At 49.6% G+C, this 20891-nt stretch overlaps 1 pseudogene across 1 annotated transcript in view; it reads right to left on the bottom strand.

The window, feature by feature from the left end:
- The window catches only part of LOC147106660 (anoctamin-9-like), a 244948-nt pseudogene that overhangs the window by 130034 nt on the left and 94023 nt on the right, over positions 1–20891 (bottom strand). Inside the window, exons 8-10 of the transcript XR_015081081.1 lie at positions 17881–17969; positions 6457–6591; positions 5682–5778 (exon numbers count right to left, since the gene is read on the bottom strand). The product of XR_015081081.1 is annotated as an anoctamin-9-like (transcript). The remainder of the gene's footprint in view (positions 1–5681; positions 5779–6456; positions 6592–17880; positions 17970–20891) is intronic.

The raw sequence follows: 20891 nt of genomic DNA, 5'->3' as shown, positions 1-20891 counted from the left end.
GTACGTTCTATGTAATTCTATGTAACTAGCATAGATGCATTTAAGGGGAAGCTAGTAAGCAAATGAAAGAGAAAGGAATAGAAGGATATGTCGATAGGGGAAGATAGTCAGAGGGAGATAGAAGAGCAAATATGTAGGCAAATTTCTAAGAGGTGCAAAAACAATAGGGCAGTAATATTAGGGGATTGCAACTACCCGAATAGAGGGTGCAGAATTCTTAAAATGTATTCAGGGAGAACTTATTTAGCCAGTACGTAGCAAGCCCAACAAGAGAGGGGGCAGTTCTGGACTTGGTTTTAGGGAATGAAGTTGGGCTGGTGGAAGGGGTATCAGTGGGAGAGCATTTTGGTGGTAATGATCATAATTCAGTTAGATTTAGAATAGTTATGGAAAAGGACAAAGATAGACCAGGGGTAAAAGTTCTCAATTGGGGATAGGCCAATTTTACTAAGCTGAGATGTGAATTAGTGAAAATTGACTAGAAACAGCTACTTGAAGGTAAAACAGTGTCAGAGCAGTGGGAGGCATTCAAGGAGGAGATAGTGAGTGTTCAGAGCAAATAAGTTTCCACAAAGAAAGAGGGTGGGACTCCCAAATCTAGAAACTCCTGGATGTCAAGGAACTTACAGGTGGGGTAAGGCAAAAAAAAGGAAGCTTATGTCAGATGTAGAGAGCTAAATACTGCCGAAAGCCTAGAGGAGTATAGAAAGTGCAGGGGTGAAATTAAAAAGAAAATTAGGAATGCAAAGAGAGGGCAAGAAAAAATATTGGTAAGTAAAATCAAGGAAAACCCAAAGTTGTTTTATAAATACATAAAGAGCAAGAGGATAACTAAAGAGTAGGGCCTATTGTGTTGAGGCAAAAGACATGGGTATGGTTCTTAATGAATACTTCAGGGGCGATTTTCCCAGCCCTGGGGAGGTGGGTATGGAGGTGGGACCCATCCCGCCTCCGTGCCATCTTCCCAGGAGGCGGGTACCCGACCTGCGCTGGGTCCCGTCTTCTCGAGGCGGGAAGGGGATTAGTGCCAACTGCCTGTTAACAGGTAGTTAATAGGCAGTTTTTTGGCTAATCCCTATTTTGAGCCCTAAAATGTGGGCTTATCGACGGCTCTGAACCTCGCCAGGGTCAGCGAGGCAAGCTGTGGGTCTGCGGGGGTCGGAGGGGCTGAAATGTCCAGTGTGCAAGTGAGCGATGAGTGCAAGTGTGGAGAGGTAAGTGTGTGAGGTGAGTCTAAAGTGTTTTATAACATTACTTACCTTTGCTTCTTCCTCCAGGCTTCATCCCTTTAGGCTGCGGAGCTGCCTCATCTCCACGGCAGAGATGACAGAATGACTGCTGCATTCTCTGATGCAACAGCCATCTGATTTCTGCTCAGGAAAGAGGTTTGGTGAGTCTTGAGTACAAGGGCTCACCAAAGAACAGAGGCTGTCAGTGTTTGACAGCTTCTCAAAGCTGTCAAATGATGACAATTCATCTTGACAGATGAAACGTCATAAGCTGACATTCTCTGTCACCGGCTTTCCCTTAATTGGCCTCTTAAGACCGCTGGGCGGGCTTAACAAGGTCAATCAAGGGAAAATAGCATGGGTTGGCCAGACGTCGATGGAGGCTGGACTAAAACCCGACAAGCAGCAGTCCCGCCTCCATCACGTCACCACCCATGTGTCTGTCTTCACAGAAGAAAGGGATGATGCAGACATTGTAGTTAAGGAGAAGTGTGAAATATTAGATGAGACAAACATAGTGAGAGAGGAAGTATTAAGGGGTTTAGTATCCTTCAACGTAAATAAATCGCCAGGCTCAGACGAAATGTATCCCAGACTGTTAAGAGAAACAAGGGAGGAATTAGCTGAGGCTCTGACCATCATTTTCCAATTCTTTCTTGCTACAGGTATGGTGCAGGAGGGCTGCTAATATTGAGCATTACTGTGCATGATTCTGTACCTATGGTTACAGACCAGCTACTTATTCATGGACTGGTACTACTTTCAGATCATGAAGAGGATGGTGTACAGGTCTATGTGACCATACATGCCATCAATAATACCCTGAACTCTGGGAATCAAACCAGACTGTAAATATGCATGGCCCTTTCATGTTATTGGGTGTTTTCCCCTGGGTAAATTTATGAAATCACAGGCAGCAATCACCTTAACAAACCACTGACATAGTAGTTTCAAATCCAGCCGCTACACTACCAGTTATACATCCAGGTAACATGACCTTTGCTCCTATACACAAGTTATAGTATAAGGGCAGCTCTACTATCGAGTGCCTAAAGTGAAATTGCACCTGTCTTGCGTGGGTCCACTAATCCCCTTGCTCCTGGGGAGTGTTTAACCTAGCTTGGCAGGGGGATGTGATCTAAGCATAGATTTAGTAGGGGGAGAAGCAAAACTGGAAATGGAAGGCAGTAAATTAGTAAGTGAGTTTGGAAGGCAGGGGAAGCAAAGGCTAGAAAATAGACAATGAAGGAGTTTGGCAGTGCTTAATGGTAATTACTTCAATGCAAGGAGTCTAGTGAACAAGGCAGATGAGCTGAAGGCACAGATAGACACGTGGAAGTATGATAGCATAGCTATTACAGAAACATGGCTTAAAGAAGGGCAGGAATGGGAGCTCAACATTCGTGGTTACAAGAATTCCAGACGAGATAGAGAGGGTAATAAAAAGGATGGGGGGAATCACAATATCAGGAACAGTGGCATAGTGGTTATGTTACTGGACTAGTACTCCTGAACTAATGATCTGGAGACGTGAGTTCAAATCCCACCACGGCAGCTGGGGAATTTAAATTCAGTTAATTAAATAAATCTGGAATAAAAAAGCTAGTATCAGTAATGGTGACCATGAAACTACTGGATTGTTGTAAAAACCCATCTGGTTTGTTAATGTCCTTTATGGAAGGAAATCTGCTGCCTTTACCCAGTCTGGCCTAAATGTGACTCCAGACACACAGCAGTGTGGTTGACTCTTAACTGCCCTCTGAAATGGCCGAGCAAGCCACTCAAGGGCAATTAGGGAAGGGCAATAAATGCTGGCCTTGTCAGTGATGCCCACATCCTGTGAACAAAAATAAAAACAAATATTGGTTAAAGAAACAATTATCGCTGTGAGGAGGGATGATATGTTAGAAGGATCATCAAATAAGGCCATATGGGTTGAACTGAAGAACAAAAAAGGGACAATCACACTGTGGGAGTGTACTATAGACCCCCCAAAAGTCAGAGGGAGATAGAAGAGCAAATAAGTAGGCAAATTACTGAGGTGCAAAAAAAAAGGGCAGTAATAGGGGATTTCAACTACCCTAATATTAACTGGGATGGAATCAGTGTAAAAGGTATAGATGGTGCAGAATTCTTAAAATGCATTCAGGAGAACTTACTTAGCTAGTATGTAGCAAGCCCAACAAGAGAGGGGGCAACTCGACCATCATTTTCCAATTCTCTCTTGCTACAAGTGTGGTGGGGGAAACTGGAGGACTGCTAACATTGTACCATTGTTTAAAAAGGGAAAAAGGGATAGACCAAGTAATTACAGGCCAGTCAGCCTAACCTTGATGGTGGGCAAAATTATTGGAAAAAATTCTGAGGGACAGTATTAATCGTCATTTAGAAAGTCATGGATTAATCAAGGACAGTCAGCATGGATTTGTTAAGCGAAGGTTGTGTCTGACTAATGACTGAATTTTTTGAGCCGGTAACAAGGAGGGTTGATGAAGGTAGCACATTTGATGTAGTCTACATGGATTTTAGCAAGGCTTTTGACCAGGTCCCACATGGCAGACTGGTCAGAAAAGTAAAAGCCACAGGATCTAAGGGAAAGTGGCATGCTGGATCCAAAATTGGCTCAGTGGCAGGAAGCAAAGGGTAATGGCCGACGGGTGCTTTTGTGACCGGAAGGCTGTTTCCAGTGGGGTTCCATAGGGCTCAGTACTAGGTCCCTTGTGGTATATATCAATGATTTAGACTTCAATGTAGGGGATTAAGAAGTTTGCAAATGATACAAAAATTGGCTGTGTGGTTGATAGTCAGGAAGAAAGCTGTAGACTGCAGGAAGATATAAATGGACTGGTCAGGTGGGCAGAAAAGTGGCAAATGGAATTCAATCCGGAGAAGTGTGAAATAATGCATTTGGGGAGGGCAAGCAAGGCAAGGGAATACGCAATAAATGGTCGGATACTGAGAAATGTAGACGAACAGAGGGACCTTGGAGAGCATGTCCACAGATCCCTGAAGGTAACAGGACAGGTAGATAAGATGGTTAAGAAGGCATACAGGATACTTTCCTTTATTAGCTGAGGCATAGAATGTAAGAACAGAGAGGTTATGCTAGAACTGTATAAAACACTAGTAAGGCCACAGCTAGAGTACTGCGTACAGTTCTGGTCACCACATTACAGGAAAGATGTGATTGCACTAGAGAGGGTACAGAGGAGATTTACGAGGATGTTGCCAACACTAGAGAATTTTAGCTATGATGAAAGACTGGACAGGCTGAGGTTGTTTTCTTTGGAACAGAGGAGGCTGAGGGGAGGCTTAATTGAGGTGTATAAAATTATGAGGGGCCTAGATACAGTGGATAGGAAGCACCTATTTCCCTTAGCAGAGAGGTCAATAACCAGGGAGCATAGATTTAAATAATTGGTAGAAGGATTAGAGGAGAGTTGAAGAGAATTATTTTCACCCAGAAGGCGATGGGGGTCTGGCATTCACTGCCTGAAAGGGTGGTAGAGGCAAAAACCCTCATAACATTTAAAAAGTACTTGGATATGCACTTGAAGTGCCATAACCTGCAAGGCTACGGACCAAGAGCTGGAAAGTAGGACTAGGCTGGATAGCTCTTTTCCGGCCGGCACAGACATGATGGGCCGAATGGCCTCTTCTGTGCCGTAAATTTCTATGATTCCATGATTCTCCAGAACCTGCAAATTGAGATGGCCGTTCAGCGGGATACCCCAAGGTCCTTTTTAGGCTGCACATAATTACAATTCCCTTAGCAAACACCCCCAGATGGGAAAGGGTATACAGCTTTAAGAAGATCTGAATAGTTTCAATACAGAGGCAAAAACATTCAGCAAATAAGCATTCAAGTTGCTGGGTCAAGATAAATCCACTTGGCACAACTACCAAGCAGACTCCCTTTAACAAAGAAGGCCAACAAAGCTGAATGGGCCAACCATGGAACACCTCTATTAAATAGGTGCTGGATGTCTGCAGCACTGTTCAGATACTGTGAATGCTTTATGGAGCCATCAGGTTATTTATATCATTTTCAGAGTCTCAACGAGCTTAGCAAATGCTTAGTGCGCAAGCCCTCAGCGCCACAGCAGATTATGGTGCACTGTGCCCAAATTTTCTCAAAGGCTGTTTTTCCATAAAAACAATCGGTAAATAACCATATAAGTGTTTAACAGGCTTGTGCTATGGTGTTAAAAAATCCTCAAGCCTCAGTGCCCAATGCGACAGACACACAGCATTGCAGTATCAGGCTCTAACATTTTGGGACTTCATCTCAATCGGTTTTCAAGTACCCACCATTCTAATATCCTGCCTCAGTGCAACAGGAAATAGACTGGACATAAAAACAGCTGGTTATCTCTCCCATAGATGTTATTATAAATGTTTCCATTTTCCTAAAAGCATCCCCTGTTGCCTCAATTAGATATTTTACTGTACCTTTGCATAGGAGCACAAATCGGAGAGCTTCCAGAATGGACACCGCTGATCACACCGCGGACACATGATTGTTGTGTGGGCATTGCAGATCTCCTCACTGAAGGTTCATGGAGGAAAAAAACAGCTGGTTAAAGCATTACATTGAACTTCTGAGGAAACGTTCTGTAAGAACGGAGAGTCCTCAGATATTAGGGCCAACTCAGATCAAATCTCAAGCCAATCCTACAGCATTAAACAGCATAGATCACAGGTCCTTATTACATAGAATTTACAGCACAGAAACAGGCCATTCGGCGCAACTGGTCAATGCCAGTGTTTATGCTCCACACGAGCCTCCTCCCACTCTACTTACTTAATCTCACACTGTCAACATATCCTTCTATTCCTTTCTCCCTCATGCACTTACCTAGCTTCCCCTTAAATGTATATATGCTATTTGCATCAACTACTTCTTGTGTTAGCGAGTTCCACAGTTTCATTATACAGCCTGCAGTCCACTTGCAGCCTCACTCTCCTTCATCTGTGACACTTAGCAGAGCTGCTGCTCTATGTATTATGGGTCCCACACATAGCCCATTCGGTTGTGGGATGTTTCCAGAACTGGGACTCACCACTATTCCATCTTCTCTTGTCCAGTGTCATGAAGCAAGGATATGCTTTTACAAAGTAGGCTTTTCTCTGGGAAAAAATTGTATCTCTTGTATTATTTGTTATATGGGTTGTGATATAAATACTCCACTCAAACAGTGATAGAAACACACAGCCAATACAGTACCTCACTTCGTTGTCTCCAAAGTAGAATAATCCGTATAGAAAGACGATGGCTCCACATATGGCAGCAGGAATCAGCATTTTAGTGTACCAACCAAGCCAAGCATAATACAAGGCAAGCCTTTCTCCAAAATACAGTCTGCAAATAGAGAAACAATAAAAGTCACCAGTTCCGCTTGCAACAAGGCCTGGACGAAGTTCAGGCTTGGGCTGATAAGTGGCAGGTAACATTTGCGCCACACAAGTGCCAGGCAATGACTATCTCCAACAAGCAAGTCTAACCACTTCCCCTTGACATTCAACGGCATTACCATTGACGAATCCCCCACCATCAACATCCTGGGGGTCACCATTGACCAGAAACTTAACTGGACCAGCCACATAAATACTGTGGCAACAAGAGCAGGTCAGAGGCTAGGTATTCTGCGACGAGTGTCTCACCTCCTGACTCCCCAAAGCCTTTCCACCATCTACAAGGCACAAGTCAGGAGGGTGATGGAATACTCTCCACTTGCCTGGATGAGTGCAGCTCCAACAACACTCAAGAAGCTCGACACCATCCAGGACAAAGCAGCCCGCTTGATTGGCACCCCATCCACCACCTTAAACATTCACTCCCTCCACCACTGGCGTACCGTGGCTGCAGTGTGTACCATCTACAAGATGCACTGCAGCAACTCACCAAGGCTTCTTCAGCAGCACCTCCCAAGCTTGTGACCTCTTCCACCTAGAAGGACAAGGGCAGCAGGTGCCTGGGAACACCAGCACCTCCAAGTTCCCCTCCAAGTCACACACCATCCTGATTTAGAAGTATATCGCCGATCCTTCATTGTTGCTGGGTCAAAATCCTGGAACTCCCTCCCTAACAGCACTGTGGGAGTACCTTCATCACAAGGACTGCAGCGGTTCAAGAAGGTGGCTCACCACCACCTTCTCAAGGGCAATTAGGGATGAGCACTAAATGCAGGCCTAGCCAGCGACGTCCACATCCCACAAACGAATAAAAAAAAATGCACAACATTTTAAACATGATTTTTCCATCTGTATATTCCTAGATATGTGGAACAGACTCAACAACTTGCATTTATATAGCGCCTTTAATGTCGTGAAACGTCCCAAGGCACTTCACATGAGCGTTATCAAACAAAATTTGACACTGAGCTGCATAAGGCGATATTAGGACAGATGACCAAAAGTTTGGACAAAGAGGTAGGTTTTAAGGAGCATCTTAAAGGAGGAGAGGTAGAGAGGCGGAGAGGTTTAGGGAGGGAATTCCAGAGTTTAGGACCTAGGCAGCTGAAGGCACGGCTGCCAATGGTGGAGCGATTAAAATCAGGGATGCACAAGAGGCCAGAATATGAGGAGTGCAGATATCTCGGGGGGTTGTGGGGCTGAAGGAGATTAGGGAGGGGTGAGGCCATGGAAGGATTTGAAAATAAGATTGAGAATTTTCAAATCGAGGCATTGTTCAACTGGGAGGCAATGTAGGTCAGCGAGCACAGGGGTGATGGGTGAACAGGACTTGGTGCAAGTTTGGATATGGGCAGCAGAGTTTTGGATGAGCTTAAGTTCATGGAGGATGGACGATGATAATTCGGCCAGGAGTTGGAATAGTCAAGTCTAGAGGTTACAAAGGCATAGATGAGGGCTTCAGCAGCAGGTAAGCTGAGGCAGAGGCAGAGTCAGGCGATGTTACGGAGATAGAAGTTGACGGTCTTAGTGATGGTGCAGTTATGTGGTTGGAAGCTCATCTCGGTGTCAAAGATGACATCAAGGTTGTGAACGGTCTGGTTCAGCCTCAGACAGCTGCTAGGGAGAGGGATGGAGTCGGTGGCTAGGGAACAGAGTTTGTGGCGGGGACTGAAGACAATGGCTTCGGTCTTCCCAATATTTATTTGGAGGAAATTTCTGCTCATCCAGTGCTAGATGTCGGACAAGCAGTGTGACAAATCAGAGACAGTGGAGGAGTCGAGAGAGGTGGTGGTGAGGTAGACATGTGAAACTTGCCGTTGTGTTTACGGACGATGGGCAGCATGTAGATGAGAAATATTAGGGGGCCAAGGATAGATCCTTGGGGGACTCTAGAGGTAACAGTGCAGGAGCGGGAAGAGAGGCCATTGCAGTTGATTCTCTGGCTACAACTGGATAGATAAAAATGGAACCAGGCGAGTACAATCCCACCCAGCTGGACGACGGTGGAGAGGCTTTAGAAGAGGATGGTGTGGTCAACCATGTCAAAGGCTACAGACCGGTCAAGAAGGACGAGGAATGACAGTTTATCATGGTCACAGTCACATAAGATGTCATTTGTGACTTTGATTAGGGCTGTTTCAGTACTGTGACAGGGGCTGAAACCCGATTGGAGGGATTCAAACATAGAGTTGTGGGAAAGATGGGCACGGATTTGGGAGGCGACAACATGCTCAAGAACTTTGGAGAGGAAAGCAAGGTTGGAAATGGGGCAGTAGTTTGGAAGAACAGAGGGGTCAGGGGTGGGTTTTTTGAGGAAAGTGGTGATGACGGCAGATTTGAAGGGGAGGGGGAACTGTTGATAATATCAGCTAACAAGGGGGCCAGGAGGGAAAGTTGCGTGGTCAGCAGTTTGGTGGGAATAGGGTCAAGGGAGCAGGCGGTGGGTCTCATGGACAAGATGAGCTCGGAGAGGGCATGAGGGGAGATGGGAGAGAAACTAGAGAAAGAAAGATGCGGTTTCAGGGCTAGGGCAGGGGGGAACCTGATGGGAAGTTTGGCCCGGTGGACCAGGGGAAGGGAGGGAAGTGGCAGAGGCAGCTGAATGAATGGTCTCGATCTTTGTGACAAAGATGTCCATGAGCACCTCGCACTTGTTGTTGGAGGTGAGGGGGGAGGAGGCAGGGGAGAGGGGTTTAAGAAGACGGTTTGTAGTGGAGAAGAGCAGCCGGGGGTTATCTTTGCCTTCTAGAATGATCCTGGATTAGTGAGCAGTTTTGGCAGTAGAGAGCAGGACCCGATAGTGCCTTATGTGGTCCAGCCAGATCAGGTGATGAATGGTTAAACCAGTTGTCCGCCATATACGTTCAAAACTGCGTCCCTTGGACTTAAGGGAGCGGATATGAGGGCCATACCAGGGGGGAACAACTAGGGTGAGAAAGAGTAATGGTTTTAAGGACTCCCACAGAATTGGATAAATATCTGGTTAAGAACATTTAAAAGAAATCTTTCAACTTTCTCTCATCCTGAAGGCATTGACTCCTTCATGGGGTACAGTTGTACAGGTTAGTCACCCTCCTGTACCTCATCCAAATGGCCATTCTGGTGTGTGAGCCTTTGGTCCCGGCCAGCGATCTCCTGCTCTGCTCTGCTCTGCTCTTGTCCGCTGGCTAGCTGCCGCTTCCTGACAATTTTGGACGGACAACAGACTAGGGGCATGCAGATGACACCCAGGAGTTACAATCGTCTGAGTCTCACGCTGCTGAGGTCAAGGGGATTTGCAGCTCGCCTCGGCCCCCGCCCTCCCAATGCCCATTTTGAGTTAAAATAGATTTTAACTGTTCCCACCTGGTGGAAACTGCAGTTAAAATTTGCTGATATTGGGAAGACCAAAGCCATTGGGTTCGATTTTATGAGGCCCGAGAAGGCGGGTTTGGAGGCGTGTGATTTGTCAAAATCGCAAAAAATGGCAGGTGGGTCCGATCCCGCCTCCGAGCAATTTTCCCACATTCGTGGTTTCAGACCCCGTTTCCATCTCGCCTCCAGGAGGCGGCATAGGCCCTTAAGGCTCTTAACAACCAGTTAATTGCCTCTATAATCCCATTTTGAGAGGCCTTTCTGATTTTAACACATTTCCCCCGTCCTGCACGTCTCCTCTGGAACACGCCAGGTAATGCTGGCGGCCTCACAAGTGGATTGCTTACTAACAGCTGTAGCTCCACCATTAAAAAGGAGTTTTCACCAATGATCATTTGCAGGTGGCAGAACTTTGTTGTCTCAAATCTGGGGGAACTTTTAGCAGGCATACTCATTGTTGTGGAAGTTTGGAGCCTGACACCCATCTCCAGTGTGACCTCCTGGGAAACCCCTCTCCTCACCTTGACTGAGTGCTTCCTCAACTGGGGTATATACCAGAAGAATGGGAACTATTTATTTCCTTTCCTCCTGGACATCAGATTCAGACGAAGACCAGTCACGGCAGCAGCAGAACCTTGAACAACAGCACCACCGACAGCAGGAGCAACAACAGGAGCGCCAAGCTGCTGCTCACCCACCTGAAGCTGCACAGGCCAGAAGGCGCCAGCGCGCGACCGCATTGCTGCCCGGGATGCAAGGAACGCACTCATGTTGGCCAGATTTGATTAGCCTGCACAATCAAACACTTTTGCCTCACGCCTTCTTACCAGAGCATCAACAATGGACAAGAACCTGCGGATTCCTATCACTCTGACCACCATACTGACAATTGCAAGTCGCCCTAAGCCCTCAATGTGGAAGTCCCATTTGCGAAATGACACAGGCCACAACTTCAGCAGTTTGCCATCAAATCTGTTTATCATAATTCAAGGATGGCTTGTCAAAAATCAATACAACAGAACACCCAAGTGACTACCCTTGTGACTACTTGTACTTTATCTTCCTCTTACGCGTGCTCCTACGTGGTGCTTCCCCTGTGGCTTCAGCAGATGTGGAGGCCCCTTGCTCACTTTTTTGCTGCTCCTGTCTTGACATCTTTGGCAGCCTTCCTCTGGGGTTGCGAACCTGTGAGGGCATGGCAACAGTCTGCTGAGACGCCAATCTCAGTTGGGTGAGGACTCTGGTGAGGCTCTGACCGAGGGCTTTGCAGTGGCATGGTCATGTGAGCGCTTGGAGAGGAGCCCCCACTTCCTTGTTGTCTGCCACCAACATCCCTCTCATGGGTCAGCCCCACTTCAGAGCTAGCAAGTGGCTTGACAGCACTTTGCTGCACTTCAGGGGAACCATGAGGACCCGTTTCTGCACTGGAAGTCCTACTCCAGAGGACTTCCATGAAGGTCTGGTTTCTATGCTCAATAGCTGACCATTGCTCCACAAGAGATGTCAGTCTATTCTGAAAAATGACCATGTCTTCAAGACCCTGGCCGTAGCCATCTTCTCCTCTACTGTAGCCATCCTCTCCTCTACGGTAGCCAGCCTTAACACGGAGGTAGCTATCCTTTCCGCGGTGATGCGTTCATGCGCCAATGCCTCCACAAAGGCTCTACTCATGTTCGCGATGGACTCCTCCATTCGCGACCCTAGAGACAAAGCCTGCCAGAGACTCCTGCACCTGTTCCTGGAGTTCCAGCACCGCTCTCCTTCTGGATGGACCCGGAGACACAGGGTCGACATGCAGCTGAGCCGAGCTGGCAGAGTCATGTGCCCTCCGACAAGGATGCTCCACTGCTGTCCCTGTCTCCACCATCTGTGATGCTCACTTGTGATCTGTGATACACCAAGTGACAACACTACTCTATCACACGAAGGTCCCGAGATGTGAGTGTCTGTACTGGTGCTGGGTACGCTTAATTCTACTGACGATGCGCCCTCAGAGATTGCAGCTTCCTCTGAGGAGTCTTGAGGCTCTGGCTGTTCCTCCTGGACAGTGGGGACGGGGCCTCTCGATGGTTCTGTGGGGGAGTAAAGGAAAGAGCTAGAGATGTGAGGTAAAGGTTCCATGCATATTAAATTGTGCAGATGATCATAAGTCAATCTGTTAGAGTATCAGAATCATTATCACTCACTCATGCAATGTCAATGAGAGAGATGCTAAACTATTCTGTCACCAGCTTGCTATGATGCACCCGCCTGTCCGTCCTCCACTTGCGAATCATCCTCCACTCCGGCGATCTCCAGGGCCGCCTCCTCCGAAGTGGTGAGCTGGGCTACTGAGGGTGGCCCTCCTCCTGTCCTCGCTCTTTCCCTCTTATTGTGGGCTCTCCTTTCCTGCAATGAAGGACACAAGTGGAGTTTGAGTGAGAATGAAGGAGTGAGTGTAGAGAATCCATAGCATAGATGTGATGCGCCTCAATAACTTCAAGGCTCAAAGTTAACTGGATAAAACTAGGCTTTTATTAGCAAAGAAAGATGCCTGTGTCTTCACCTAGCATTCTGCTGTTCTGCTGCAAGACAAGCCTGGGCTTGTCTTAAGTAGGGCCAGGTATGGGCGGAGCCGACACACCCAATGGGGAGAAAGGGGGCGGTGCACTATATACAATACAAGGTAAAAACACAGGAGCAGGCAATACAATATATGTAGTTAAATACAGAGTCTGATGAATGACATATTTCATCACATTCACCCCTTCTACAGATTTAGTCTGTCCGGGGGTGTGATAGTCCTCTGTGACCGACGTAACGGTTGCGGTGCCGTGGGTGCCGGCTGGGTGTCCCAGGTGACCTCCTGGGTCTCTGCCAGGGGCGCCACTGGGGTTGTTGAAGGAGTAGGTGGTGGGGGTACCGTTGGCTGGTGTTCTTCCGGGGGTGATGAAAGAATAGTGGGTGGAGTGGGTGGGTAATAGTTGTTGTGGTTGTTGCTGTTGTTGTTGTAGTCGTTGTCGTTGTTGCTGTTGTTACCGGCTGGGGCGAGGTCTTTTATGGACACAGTGTCCTCCCGTTCGTCGGCGTGCCGGACATACGCATATTGTGGGTTGGCGTGGAGCAGGTGCACTGGCTCCACAAGAGGGTCCGTCTTGTGGCCCCTCGCATGCTTCCGCAAAAGTACCGGACCTGGGGTGGAGAGCCATGACGGTATGGATACGCCTGAGGTGGATTTCCGGGGAAACACAAACATTAGCTCATGAGGCGTGGCATTAGTGGCGGTACACAATAGTGACCGTATTGAGTGGAGCACATCTGGGAGGACCTCCTGCCAGCGGGAGATAGGGAGGCCCTTGGTCCTTAGAGTTAGAGTGACTGCCCTCCATACTGTCCCGTTCTCTCGTTCCACCTGACCGTTACCCCGGGGGTTGTAGCTGGTGGTACGGCTCGTGGCAATCCCCTTGGACAGCATGTACTGGCGTAGCTCTTCACTCATGAAGGACGCCCCCCTATCCGTGTGGATATAGCTTGGCATACCAAACAGGCAGAACAGGCTGTTGAGGCATTTAATGACCGTGGCGCTGGTCATGTCTGGGCAGGGGAAGGCGAATGGGAAACGGGAGTATTCGTCCACAATGTTCAGGAAGTAAACATTGCGGTCGACGGACGGGAGGGGGCCCTTGAAATCTAAGCTAAGCTGCTCAAAGGGCCGTGTAGCTTTGATTAGGTGGGCTCTATCAGGGTGGTAGAACCGAGGCTTGCACTCAGCGCAAGTGCGGCAGTTCCTGGTCAGAGACCGAACTTCCTCAATCGAGTAGGGTAAGTTGCGGGACTTTATGAAGTGGAACAGCCGTGTGACCCCTGGGTGGCAGAGGTCGTTGTGGAGGGTCTGTAGCCGATCCCCGGTGGCGTTGGCACACATCCCTCGTGAGAGGGCGTCGGGGGATTCGTTAAGGGCCCCTGGCCGGTATATGATGTCGTACTCGAAGGTGGAGAGCTCAATCCGCCACCTAAGAATCTTATCATTTTTAATCTTCCCCCTCTGTTTATTATTGAACATAAACGCTACTGACCGCTGGTCGGTAAGTAGGGTGAAGCGTTTGCCGGCTAGGTAGTGCCGCCAGTGGCGCACTGCCTCCACGATGGCTTGGGCCTCCTTTTCCACGGAGGAGTGTCTGATCTCGGGCCCCTGGAGGGTCCTCAAGAAGAAAGCTACGGGCCGCCCCGCCTGGTTGAGGGTGGCCGCCAAGGCAAAGTCAGACGCATCACTTTCCACTTGAAAGGGAGTGTTCTCGTCCACTGCCTGTAGCGTGGCCCACTCAATATCTTGCTTAATGCTTTTGAAGGCAGCATGGGCCTCAGCAGAGAGCGGGAAAGAGGATGCTTTCAAGAGGGGGCAGGCTTTATCGGAGTAGTTAGGGACCCATTGGGCATAATACGAGAATAACCCCAGGCACCTTTTCAGGGCTTTGGGAGTGTTGGGCAGGGGCAGCTCCCGTAGGGGGCGCAATCGGTCGGGGTCTGGTCCAATTTCCCCATTCTCCACCACGCTGCCTAGTATGCAGAGGCGCGTGGTGTTGAAAACGCACTTGTCCTCGTTGTAAGTGAGGTTGAGTTTTTGTGCAGTTTTCAGAAACCTCGCGAGGTTTGAGTCGTGGTCCTGTTGGTTGTGGCCGCAGATGGTGACGTTGTCGAGATAGGGGAAGGTTGCCTGCAAGTGGTGGTCATCGACCATGCGGTCCATCTCCCTCTGAAAGACCGAGACCCCATTCGTCACCCCAAAGGGGGCTCTGAGGAACTGGTAGAGGCGTCCGTTTGCCTCGAAGGCGGTGTACGAACGGTCCTCTGGTCTGATAGGGAGCTGGTGGTGCGCTGACTTGAGGTCGATAGTGGAGAACACCCGGTATTGGGCAATTTGATTCACCATCTCAGATATGCGGGGTAGCGGGTAGGCGTCTAGTTGGGTATAGATGTTGACTGTTTGACTATAGTCAATCACCATCCGCTTCTTCTCGCTACCCCTCACCACCACCACTTGGGCGCACCACGGGCTGTTGCTGTGTTCAATAATGCGCTCCCTCAGGAGCCTGTCTACCTCGGTCGCGATAAACCGCCTGTCCTCCCAGCTGTACCTCCTGCTTTTGGTCGCTATTGGCTGGCAGTTAGGGGTAAGGTTCGCGAATAGCGAAGGCGGCTTTACCTTCAGGGTAGCCAGACCGCACACTGTGAGGGGCGGCTGGGTCCCACCGAAATTGAGCGTGATGCTTTGGTGGTGGCACTGAAAATCCAGGCCCAAGATCACGCTCACACATAAATCCTTCATAATTAACAGTTTAAAATTATTATATACAGTGCCTTTAACGGACAATCGTACCGCGCAGTAACCCGCAATAGTCGATATCTGGGTTTTGTCGGCCATAGAGATCGTGCCCTGAGTAGGGACTATAGTTAGAGAGAGTCGTTGTACCAGACCAGGGTGAATGAAGCTCTCCGTGCTCCCGCTGTCAATTAAACATTTAACCTTGCACCCGTTTACCTCGATGTCCACCATCGATTTGGATAGTGGGTGCGGTCTGGACTGGTCCACTGTGATCGACGCCACTGTAGGGCCCTGATCGGGACAAGATGGTGGGCCACACGAGGCCGGGTAAGATGGAGTCCACGATGTCTGCTCGCGAGATGGCGGACCCCACGAGGTCGGACAAGATGGCGTCCAAGATGGCTGCTACCACGGCGCGCACGCGGCGGTGGCAGGTTTGCCTGCGGGGTTCCCTCTGCACACCTTCCCAAAGTGCCCCTTCTTACCGCACTTACAGCAGGTGGTGCCTTTCGCCGGGCACAGGTTCCTGGTGTGCTTCGGCTGCCCACAGAAGTAGCATTTGGGGCCCTGATGCGTCGCGGCGGTCGTAGGGCTTCTGGGGGGAGAGCAGGGCCCCGGCGGTGTTGGGCTACCGGGCGGGGAAGATGTCTTCCAACATGGCGGCGCCCTTGGTGCGTACGAGGCGGCGTGGGCCGCGCGGCCTGAAGAGTAGGAGTCAGAGTTCTTCTGAGCCACATCCAGCGATCGCGCTGTGTCCACAGCCTGTGTCAGATCTAGGCCCGTTTTCTCTAGCAGTCTCTGCCGGATGTAATTAGAGCTAAGGCCTGCGATAAAGGCATCCCGAATAAGCTCGTCTGTGTATACCGTGGCTTTCACGTCTTTGCATTTGCAGTCTTTGCCAAGCACTTTTAGGGTGACTAGAAAGTCCTCTAGTGACTCTCCGGGTTGCTGTGTGCAGGTAGCAAGCAGATGCCTGGCGTACACCTCGTTGGTAAGCCGCTGATAGTGGGCCTTTAGAATGTTGCAGGCATCCAGGTAGGTGGCGGCGTCTTGGATGAGTGGAAAAACCCGGTGGCTTACCCGATTCTGCAGGATCCCGAGTTTCACATCTCCGGTGGCTCTAGAGGCTGTGACGGCTTCGGAGTTGGCCATAAAAAATTCCAAGCACTGGAACCAGTGTCCAAACCGTGCCGATGCATCCGAAGCATGCAGGTCCAAATCCAAGCGTTCCGGTTTCAAAAGTTGATCCATCGTTGAAAGTTTGCTAATAAAATTGATGCGCCTCAATAACTTCAAGGCTCAAAGTTAACTGGATAAAACTAGGCTTTTATTAGCAAAGAAAGATGCCTGTGTCTTCACCTAGCATTCTGCTGTTCTGCTGCAAGACAAGCCTGGGCTTGTCTTAAGTAGGGCCAGGTATGGGCGGAGCCGACACACCCAATGGGGAGAAAGGGGGCGGTGCACTATATACAATACAAGGTAAAAACACAGGAGCAGGCAATACAATATATGTAGTTAAATACAGAGTCTGATGAATGACATATTTCATCACAAGATGCTTAGAAGGAGACAAAGGGCCCTCCCTGTGTGTTGTAAGTTGTTGTCATTGCATCACAGTGATAGGGAGTGTGAGGACTGCATGGTCGAATAGTTAAGTGAATGTGACCATAGAGAGGGAATGGGTAAGGGTGCAAGGATGTAAGGGTCAAGTGGGATGTGGAGGAAGAGGTTGGCAAAGCAGAGTGCTGGTGATGAGAGGCGATGGGGATCAGATTGAGGCTGATGGGAATGTCATACTCACTTTTCCTGTGCGGAGAAGGTCATGAAACCTCTTCCTGCACTGCAGCCAGGTTCTGCTGCACATAGAAATTGCGTTTACCTCTTGGGCGACTTGCAGCCACACAGCTTTAGTCTGCTGGGGAGGTTTTTTCCTCCCTGAGGAAGGGAAGAGCACCTCCTTATTTGCTCTTGCTCCCTCCACCAGAGCTTGGAGGGAGGCCTTATTGAATCTTGGAGCACACTTTGGTCTACTGGTGGACTTAATTGGTGAAGGAAGCGCTCAGAACAATGGGCATAAAGTTTAAAGGCTGAAAAAGAAGCAAGGCTGCTTGCAGGCCTTAAATCCAGCAGCACTGATGACGTCATCGGAGGCGACCTTCTGTATGAAAAGGCTCATTGGGCCAGGGGTTTCCACACACTGGAAATCAAGTACCCAATTAGGGCAAAATCGCAATTTTGTCCCACTTCACATCGGAGTCGGGATCCTGACACGACGACCACCTGACACGCCCGCAGCCTGCCCCCAAAGGCAAAATCCAGCCCATTGTCTTCAGTCCCCTGCTTCCACCACCCGCCACTTCCCCCCCACCCCACCACCCACATACTCCGTTCCCTAGCCACCAACTCCATCCCTCTCCCTGGCCACTGTCCGAGGCTGGAATGCAAGGGAGCATGCAACTTCTCCTCACTGAATTCAGTTCCTGGATATTTAACTCTGCCTCATCCTCAGCAATCCAGCAAGAATTAATATACTACTTGATTTTACAGCCATGATCTGATAATGTCTGATTAGTACATCACCTTATCTGATTGATTGGTTGCCTTTTAAAAAGGCATTTCCAATTAGTCCAGTCACTTTGAAACGTGTGTTCTTTCTTCCAAATGTCTTCCTAAATAAAACAAAATCAGATAGAATTTCAGCTGCTGCTCTTCCTTAAATGCTCAGTCCTTAATGAACTGAGCAACTATTTTGAAAGTAGTTTTGATCTCTTGCTGCAAGTTACTGAAAGGTCTGCCAGTGTAACCCTTGCTGGTGTCACCTCTTCAGTTATGTGCATGCCTTGGGCACAGAACCATTGTGCTAGCTAAATTATGTTAGAAATATTAATGTCCTTTGACAATAGCGGACAGTTGGGAAGTCAGTGTGAGTTATCAGAGATGAAGGTCTCCAACTCCAGTCTTGGTACACAATTACACTCAACCGTACCTCTTTATGAAAGGTTGACAGTTTTGGATGGACAGCCAAAAAAAGCAGGAAATGGAGGTGAAACACTCAGCCAACAGGAGACAGCAAACCTCACCAGTTTCACGCAATTTTCTTGACAAATGTTCTTGAAGTTTTTCTGCTTATCCACTAATCTCTCAATCAGGGTATCTTGTGTTGCGCAGGAATACACAAAGAATAGAAAATTAAGTTAAAATGAAAAAATAATCTCTACCTATTATATATATTAAAATGAACCTACGTATGATTTAAATTGTAATGATTGGAATAAATTTAAATAGAGATTTTTGGCAACCTGACGTGTAATACCTTGATTTGAAAAATCATAGCTCAACACACACAGGAACCCACCGTGGCTTCCTGACCCCACAGTACATCAATCTGAAGGCCCCTCTGAACCCAGATATTTTAACCCCCACCTATGGCATTACCATTGTCGAATCCCCTGCCATCATCATCCTGGGGGGTCACCATTGCCAGAAATTTAACTGGACCAGCCACATAAATACTGTGGCTACAAGAGCAGGTCAGAGGCTAGGTATTCTGTGGTGAGTGTCTCACCTCCCGACTCCCCAAAGCCTTTCCACCATCTACAAGGCACAAGTAAGGAGTGTGATGGAATACTCTCCACTTGCCTGGATGAGTGCAACTCCAACAACACTCAAGAAGCTCGACACCATCCAGGACAAAGCAGCCCGCTTGATTGGCACCCCATCCACCACCTTAAACATTCACTCTCTCCACCGCCACCATAGTGTGTACCATCTACAAGATACACTGCAGCAACTCGCCATGGCTTCTTCAACAGCAAATCCCAAATCTGTGACCTCTACCACCTACAATAACAAAATACGGCGGATGCTGGAAATCTGAAATAACAACAGAAAATGCTGGAAACACTCAGCAGGTCAGGCAGCATCCATGGAGAGAGAAACAGAGTTAGCGTTTCAGGTCTGTGACCCTTCGTCAGAACTCACAAAGGCAGCAGGTGCATGGGGACACCACCACCTCCAACTTGCCAAGTCACACACCATTGTGACTTGGAAATATATTGCATGCTTTCATCGTTGCTGAGTCAAAATCCTGGAACTCCCTCCCTAACAGCTGTGGGAGTACATTCACCACATTGACTGCAGTGGCTCAAGAAGGCGGCTCACCACCACCTTCTCAAGGGCAATTAGGGATGGGCAATAAATGCTGGCCTTGCCAGCGACGCCCACATCCCGTGAATGACTACAAAAAATATATCACAGTAGCCTTTTGGACTTCCAACATTTCCCCCCAATCCACTGAGCAGTATTTTTGGTACACTCCCCACCCCCACAACACCACCTCCCCACCCACATAACCCCCCGCCCCGCTACCCCTCCCCCCCACCACACGGGAGAACTGGTGGAGAGCAGAGGCTTGTTTGTAACACAAGGAAAAATCTGGAAAAAATTCTACATCTGAAAAAGTGACGTCAGATAAGTGGTGGAGCCTGAGGAACTACAGCTAAGAGGTCCACGTAATCCAGGATAACCATGAGAACGTTTGTCACCTACTACACCCTTGAACAAAAATGTTGATGTATTCAGCCCAGCATCCTCTTTTAGCTAGTCCGCCCTAGCTAGCGAGGCCAGGACCCAGGAGCAAGGACGAGGCACAGGAGCGAGGTCGAGGCCCAGGATCAAGGTCGAGGCCCAGGAGCATGGGCGGGAGGAGCAGCGAGGCCGGGACCCAGGAGCAAAGACGAGGCACAGGAGCGAGGTCGAGGCCCAGGATCAAGGTCGAGGCCCAGGAGCATGGACGGGAGGAGCAGCGAGGCCGGGACCCAGGAGCAAGGACGAGGCACAGGAGCGAGGTCGAGGCCCAGGATCAAGTCGAGGCCCAGGAGCATGGGCGGGAGGAGCAGCGAGGCCGGGACCCAGGAGCAAAGACGAGGCACAGGAGCGAGGTCGAGGCCCAGGATCAAGGTCGAGGCCCAGGAGCATGGACGGGAGGAGCAGCGAGGCCGGGACCCAGGAGCGAGGATGAGGCCCAGAAGTGAGGACGAGGCCCAGGAGCAGGGACGGGAGGAGCGGCGAGGACAGGGCCCAGGAGCGAGGACGGGCCCAGCAGCGAGGTCGAGACCCGGGAGCGAGGATGAGGCCCAGGTGCGAAGATGGGGCCCAGATGTGAGGACGGGGCCAAGGAGCGAGGGCGAGCCCAGCAGCTTGGTCGGGACCCGGGAGCGAGGAAGGGACCCAGGTGCGAGAACGGGGCCCAGGAGTGAGGTCGGGACCCGGGAACAAGGTTGAGAGCCAGGTGCGAGGACGGGGGCCAGGTGCGAGGACGGGGGCCAGGTGCGAGGACGGGGGCCAGGTGCGAGGACGGGGCCCAGGTGCGAGGACGGGGCCCAGGTGCGAGGACGGGGCCCAGGTGCGAGAACGGGGCCCAGGAGTGAGGTCGGGACCCGGGAACGAGGTCGAGAGCCAGGTGCGAGGACGGGGCCCAGGTGCGAGGACGGGGCCCAGGTGCGAGGACGGGGCCCAGGTGCGAGGAAGGGACCCAGGTGCGAGGAACGGGGCCCAGGTGCGAGGACGGGACCCAGGTGCGAGGACGGGGG

The sequence above is a fragment of the Somniosus microcephalus genome, chromosome 15 (genome assembly GCF_052327205.1).
Source record: "Somniosus microcephalus isolate GS21.2 chromosome 15, FLI_Smic_1.0, whole genome shotgun sequence".
NCBI lineage: Eukaryota > Metazoa > Chordata > Chondrichthyes > Squaliformes > Somniosidae > Somniosus > Somniosus microcephalus.
This window is presented reverse-complemented; position numbering and strand designations above follow the sequence as displayed.